Raw genomic sequence first — 8157 nt, 5'->3', positions numbered from 1 at the left:
AATTAAAATAGGATAGGTGGCGTCTTTATATGGAGGCGCCAATAGGTAGAAAAGATATTAGGGCAACAGGGCCTTAATTCCCGAAAATAGAAGCTTCCTTATTTGTCGAGAACAACCTCGGGATCACTCCGTCTGCTTGTTCTGGTTGCGGACAGTCTCAGGACTGTTCGTCTTGAGTGTTCTCCGCAGAATGCTCCAAAAGGACAGCTTCTCTTCAAGCACCCTCTCTTCATTCTTCTACCAACTCCAGACCTGTAAAAGATCAAAAAGGACTAGACTGACACGGATTAAGGACTCGAATCAATACGAAAACTTACAATGATGTGAAAAACACCATATATCACCGTATTGAAATCAGTGATGTCTTCGAACCCTAAATCGCCTTCAAATTGGTTCATTAATAGCTTCAAATTTTTGGTGCCATTAATAGCTTTAAATTGGTTGTTGTTGTTCATGGTGGTTGGTGTATTGATGACAATATCAATATTATAAATACTTAATGAAGATAAGGATGATACAGTAAAACACTCAATTTCGGAGAAAAAATAATGGTATTTTCGTGAATAATTCTAACTTCTAGGGTGAATATGTCTGATGAAATTTTCAAAAAAACATGAGTTACTTTTGGGGCTGACTCCAAATTTTGAGTAATATTTGAAAAAACCTCAAAAATGTTTTTACATTATTACTTAATTAAAATTTAATTTATTTTCCACTATTGTTAGAAACAAAACCATTTATTAAAATAAAAGAGACAATTTTTTTTATATCATTTACTAACTCTATTGGTTTGTAGAGCTCGTGATAAAGCACTACCGGTATGCTATAGAAGAATTATAATATTGCTAATATAATTAGTAAAGTGATTGGTCAAACAATAAATTATTTATATATAAGATTATCATAAAAAGTAATATATGATATATATTTTATTTATTTATAATATATGTATATTTAATATTATATATATTAGTTTTTATTTTTGTTATTAAAATAATGAATCATATTTAATTATATATAAATTATATTTTAAAAGTGAAATATTATTATTTAAGAAGTTAAAAAATATTTTAATTTTTTTTTAAAAAATATATAAAATTAATTTTTTTGATATAAGATATTTTTTTATGTTTTGAGATAAAATAAAATAATTAAATATAATTCTTTTAAATATATATATATTCTAAATGCAAAAATACTCTTCGAAAGATCAATATGAGAATTGAGTAAAAAACATTTAGTGAACATTAACATCTTGTAAATACTTTTTAAATGTTTTTGTAAATATTTTTTAATAAATATTGATGGGATAATAAGAAGCACACTTATAAAAACAAATTTCTATCCAAGCTACTATTTACGATGTAAAATAAACATACATGCGACTGAACCTTTGTTTGGTTGCTGAAGTTTCCCTTGAAATGGTCTCAATCCCTACCGTAGAATATGGGTTCGTTTTCACAACCTCTGTCTTATAATCCTATATGCGAGAGAAGTGTGTTTCATGGCCTATTTTTCTTTATCAGTATCGTTCTGATCTGGCTTTGCACTTTGCTCCTCGGTGACAATTAAATTGAATTTTTTTTTTCATCAGCCATTTCTTTTTTGGTGAACTTCAAGTTTATCTTTAATCTCTTTTCAAAGATTGACGCAATTAATGACATTTTAGCATCTTTGAGTGGCCCGATCTCAAACATATATGCTCATTGATGTATACTTTGATCTGCATTTTGTGCTTCCTCCTCTCATTAGAGCATACACTCTGTCTCTTTGTCTGAACATTTCGTACCAAACTGTTTCGATGAATAAGTTTAATGTCGTATCAAGTCCGTATAGAGTACATTAGCAAAGCAACCTTAAAGGCAGCATCACTATCAAATGTCTTCTTCAGGAATAAGAGCTCTTCATTGTTGTCTGTGTTGGCAAGCATCTCTTTACACACCACACCTTCTTCATAGTCATCAGATGATAACGAATCGGGAATAATATCTTCATCCCATATGTCGTCGCCACTATTCACATCACTTGCTTCTTCTGCTTCTCTAGCAACATCCCAAAATAAACTTTCAAATATGTACAATCTTTTTCATCAACTCTGATTCCTTTATAACTAATCATTATCATCATCCACAATAGCTTCATAATCATCTTCTCCAACTACTTCTCCTTCTTCATTTCCTCCCTCGTTTTCTTTTGTAGCTGTTTCAACTATAGTCTTTTTGGCTCGAACATCTTCACCTCTGATATTTTCGATTTGAACTTCTTTGACTCTAACCGACCTTTCCTCCGTATTGATAAGTAAATTATCTCTCTCCTTCAGACTTCTTCTGTAGAGTTTTGAGTTTTGTGAAGAGAGAAAAAGATGTTTGAGACTGTGAAGAAATGAGAAAATTTGAGATTTGAGAGAGATGAATTGGGGATTCGAGGGTTTAGATTATAGTTATTTTGTTTTGTCAAAACGATGTCGCTTACTGACTTAGCGTATGTTAAATAATAATTTACGGCTGATTAATTAAGATGTTAAAAGGGCTTGGTCAAAAATACTCATGGTTTTTCATGTTTAATTAGGAGTTCATGATTTTTTTTGTGACAAGGAGTTATGGCTTAAATAGTACTATACCTTGACCTACGCAACCGCGCGGGTGTTTGCTTCCATTTTTTTTTTGTAACAAGGAGTTATGGCTTAAATAGTACTAGACCTTGACCCACGCAACCGCGCGGTTGTTTGCTTCCATTAAAGGAAAGATGAATTAGTCTTGTCTTGATGCTTCTCGGATGATACGATTGTGGAGCCAAGCTGGTCCGCCTAGAGCAAGATAAGAGTGCAGGCATCCATCTCTCATTACATTTCGCGCGATATCTCGAGCTATTAAGTTAGCCCCCACTTTCTCAACTTTAAAAGAGACTGACAAGAAGGAACTATGAAGGACCGTGATATGTTCTAAGAGACACCGAAATCGTGGCCACGTTGCAGGGGACATTACAGCTTCGACAGTGTCTCGATGATCTGAGGCAATGCAGATTGAATCAAGATGCAGGTCGCGCACACTCTGCAGCACCCAAATGATACCACACAGCTCTGCGATCATCCTGTTTGATGAAGGAGTAATAGCATCGCAGCCATGGAATAAGACGTTTGCTTTAATTTTTATATACGTAAAAAACAATTTACATCGTTAATGGTAAATATTCTTAACATTAACCATGTTTTCAAACGTTTATGGTTTTTTAGAAAAAAATAATGTTATAGTCAACATGTACGGTCTTCTTCTTCCTTTACTTCTTCTACCATTTTTGTAGATAATTTCATAATTTATAAAGTCATATATTTGTTTGTTGTTACTCCATAAAACTTTGTAGTATATATTTTAAATTTGTTTTTTACAAACAAAAATGTATATCACAAAATAAAGTTGAACCTTCTATTCATAAATTTAGATTGAAAAGTAAACTATGCAATTATAACAAAAAGTAAAATTAAAATTTTAATAAAATATTATGATATAAATTTCAATTATTCATACTAAAACAATATAGGGTTGGGTCATAAATCTTTCTAATTCTAAAATTTTAGCACCCCTTAAAATAAATAAAATAAATTTAAAAAGTGTTGGAATTATAATTTCTATTAAAATAAATTTGTTAAAAAAAATACTCCGCGCTATTATTGTTTATTCCTAAAGTTTGATCTGTGACCGTCTGAATATTTGTTTTCACTTTAATTTTATTTTGTACTAAATGGTATAATATACATTTGTAAATACTAACAATTAGTTAAAACATAGTAGTTTTATTTATTACCTTGAATAATTATATTTTTGTTATTTTAATCGTTTAATATATCATAGAGTTTCATAAATTATTAGTATAATGTTTTCATATATATATAAGTTCAATTAGTTAATTTGACTTATATATATGAAAACATTATACCAATAATTTACGAATAGAATATTTTATATTTTATTTATATATTATATAAATTGTTTAGGATATGTGGTTTTTAATATTTTTATTTATTACTAATAAATATCAGAAAACATTTAATACGTTAATGAAATCAATAATTTAAATTAGGAAAAGACAAACATACTTAAATATAGGTTCATTAAATATATCAATAGCATGTCATTGTAAATAAGTGGTAAAACTAAGAGGTAATCTAATTTTGTTCTCCTCTTTTAATAGATTAGATAGTTTGCACGTGGATACGGAGTGGCGGACAAGCTTGCACGTGGTGCACAGAGTTCCCCTTCAGCTGTATTTTATGTTGATTCTATCCCACCGGTTTGGCTATCTGAACCGGTAGGAATTAGTTCATAGTTTAGTGTTTATTGCTGTCCAAAAAAAAATAGATTAGATAGTTAATTGAACTTATATATATGAAAATATTATACCAATAATTTATGAATATATTATTTTATATTTTATTTATATATTATATAAATTGATTATGATATGTGGTTTTTAATTTATTATTTATTACTAATAAATATCAGAAAATATTTAATATGTTAATATGAAATATATTAGGAAATTTATTAGAAAATCTATTTTGGTTAAGATTCGATTAAGAGAATCTATAATTTAAATTAGAAAAAGATAAACATACTTAAATATAGGTTCAATAAATATCTCAATGGCATTTCATTGTAAATAAGTGGTAAAAATAAGGGGTAATCTAATTTTGTACTCTCCTTTTAATAGATTAAAATGTTTTGGAGTTCAAGCTCTTTGTCTTTTTTTTTTAAATTATGGATTAAAAAGTTAGTTTTTTTCCTATTAAAAGAGAAACAAGTAGATCTTAAAAGGGAAATTGGGCTGTATAACCAAACAAAACGTATAATTCACAGACTAACCAATTTCTCTAACAGTCCTATACACGGTGTTATTTTCCATATTAATATTGTTTTGCCCCTTTTGGATCAACCGGTGAAACCAGCAACAAAAAAATAATTAAAAATCTTTATTATTATCTGTAAATGTTAAATTGTGGCTTACCTCCCTTCACATCTTTCTTTTTCCTTCTCTTGGTAACTTCGTGGAAGTTGAAAGGTCTCCGGCACCGAGTGAAGAAACACCGTCACGTCCTTCTGATTCTCTCAGATTTTGACTTCTCTTTTGTGGTTTGTAATCGCCTGAGATACTCCGCTTCGGAAATCAGACGCCCCTCGCCGGCGATAAAGCTGCCGCGACGTCTATCAACACCTCGTGTCTATTCCACTTCCCACATTCGATTCTACTCGGATGTGTTCAACTACGGTAAGTTTTGTGTGTTTTCCGCCCGATTGTCTTCATTTGCTGTTATTTTCTTTTCTATTTTGGCTATACTCAGAAATAGGGTACTATAAATGTTAAATACAACATCATTGACGGTGAATGTCAGATCTGCTTTATGCGACTAAGTTCCATACTGTATACTCAGTTGTGGTTTTCTGGTTGTTCGTAGTCTTTCTTAAATTTTATTTGTGTTTTTATCTGATATGCATAGTAAATGATGTAGTAATATTGTTTTGATATGGAATAGCATATGCGTTACATACGGAAATGACATGATCATTGTTAGGTATATTCCATTTGACTTTGAATACAATAAAATATAGACGTTTTTATTCCATTTGCCTTTGAATGGAATAAAATCGAACGTTTAATATCACCTTCTTTAGCTTCTGAATTCATACTTTGTATTTAATATTTACGTATTTTAATACTTCTTTAGTGCTAATTGGAGAGGGTTAGTTTTTGGAGTATTGAATTCGTTATTGCAATATTGGGGTTGCCATTGGATTAAGTGTCATATTTCTGTGTAGGGTTTCGTGATTAGTTGATGGGTTTTCGTATATATTCCCATGTGTGGTTTAAAATCCTGAGCTATGTATATAGTTACGTCTTACATGGTATCCATTCCACACTATTGTTATACTATACAATTTATTTTATATTTACTTTGTTATATGGATCCTAACACCTTTATCTTTCGCTTTTGTTTCTCAAGTTAGAAACAGAAGATTTAAGCTACCAAGTAGATTGTTCGAAATTGGATTTGAGCCATCTGGTGAATATATTCTCATTTATATGTAATGATGCAATATATATATAAGTGGAATAGATCGTGTGTACGTAAAATGGAATGACCATTCATGTGAAATGGAATATATGATCTTTACTATTTGTTGTATTCTATTCTATTTGCAAAATAGAGAATATATATATGATTGTACAATGCATAAGCATAAGTTATGTTTTGCTGTTGTATCATTGCTATGAATCTTAGTTTATGCGTATTGATCAAAACTAAGAATTTAAATTTAAATTTTATCGTTTCGTTAACCAGATCCTCGTAAATGTAAACTTCATACAAATTTTGTTAACCACAACTATATTTGTTGTTTGGGTTTAAGGTTTATATTTCAGTTTATGGTTTAGTAAATAAAGTTTAAGGTTTAGAATTCATATTTGGTTAGGGTTTAGTGATTAGAGTTTTGGGTTTAGTATTAGAAGATGAGGGCGTAAGGTTGGGATTATCATTAATTTCTTCCATGTAATCATAGACATTTCATAATTTCACTTATATATACTATGCTATTTATTTTTTCTATTCTATTTGGGTTAGAGTTTATATTTGGGTTTATGGTGTATATTTGGGTTTATGGTGTATATTTGGGTAAGAGTTTAGTGATTATAATTTATGGTTTAGTATTCTGAAGGTGAGAGGGTATGGTTGAGGTCAACATTAACTTCTTCCATGCAATCATAGACATTTTATAATTTCACCAATATGTACTATGTTATTTATTTTGTTCTATTCTATTTGGGTTAGAGTTTATATTTGGATTTAGCGTTTATATTTGGGTAAGGTTTTAGTTATTATAATTTAGGGTTTAGTATTTAGGGGTTGAGGTGTGATTGGGACAATGTTTAGTATCTAGGGCTTAGGGTTGGGATATGTTTAGTATTACAGGTTGTAGGTGAAGTTATAATATTATACTACCACAGTTGTATGGAATAGAACATTCGGTGTATATGTATGTGACTAATAAAGGTGTAAAGTGGATGAGTCTTTCTTCTTTCTAATAAAATATTTTTAGACATACTTTGTAATACCCCGCCCTTCGGGATAAAATGATCGAGAGAGTAAAAGTCAGAATCTGGAGCCAAGCTTTTGGGAGTCTATGTATTTGAAAGAATGTTGAGTTTTGATCACTTAAAACTTGACATGATTCGAAGAAAACAGAAGATTGGTCGAGCATCAACTTTGTGGTCGAATCGCGGGCGATAAGGGTCGATCGAGAAATGTTGAAGAACGAGATGGTCGAAGAAGTCATTGTGAGTGAACCATGAATCAAATAAGCTGCTCGACCATGGTTAGACAATGTCTTAGATTGATCAGACGGACCTTTTGGAAGCACGGCGTTTCAGAAGCTCGACGGTTTAGAAGCACGACGTTTCTTAACCATGAAGTATTCTACAAAACTTTGTATCAGCGGAATATTAATTCAGAGACAACATAAGTCGGAAGCAGGATGGGATTTAAGCATGACGGGAAGTAAGCACGACAGGATCGAAGCACGATGGGTGTTGGAGAAAAATACTCAGGTATTGAATTCCTCTAGACCACAGGCAGGACACCGGCCTCTGGACCCCCGCTGGAAGGAACCCCGGTTCCCAGGATCCCCGCTGGAAGGAACCCCGGTTCCAAGGATCCCCTCTAGAAAGAACCCCGGTTCCCCGCTACGAAGTACTCCGGGTCCGGTCCCCAGGACCACCCCCTTCCCCCGGGAAAATGGAAACCTTCCGATAAAGAGAACCTTCCATATTTCCGAATATGGAAGAGTTTAACCTACTCCAACCGACTAAGGCCCGCCTTAGGAAGACTATATAAAAGGAACCAAAACCCTAAAGCAAGGGATCAACACTTCGAGACTTAAAGATTAGAGCTAGGCGGCTAGAACTAGGGTTCTCACTCAACACTGTTGTAGTTCCAGCTCTTTGATCTAATAAAACGTCTCTTTCTACTCTCTTACTTACAAATCAATACAAACACAAGCCTTGTCCATTGTTCTGTGGTACTCAAAAAGATCCTACACAAAAATCCCTTAACAGTTTGGCGCTAGAAGGCGGGGCAGTCATATACTACGTGATAATGTGATAAGCGGA

Source organism: Brassica oleracea, chromosome C3 (assembly GCF_000695525.1).
Source record: "Brassica oleracea var. oleracea cultivar TO1000 chromosome C3, BOL, whole genome shotgun sequence".
NCBI classification, from domain to species: domain Eukaryota; kingdom Viridiplantae; phylum Streptophyta; class Magnoliopsida; order Brassicales; family Brassicaceae; genus Brassica; species Brassica oleracea.
Note: the sequence above shows the minus strand (reverse complement) of the source record.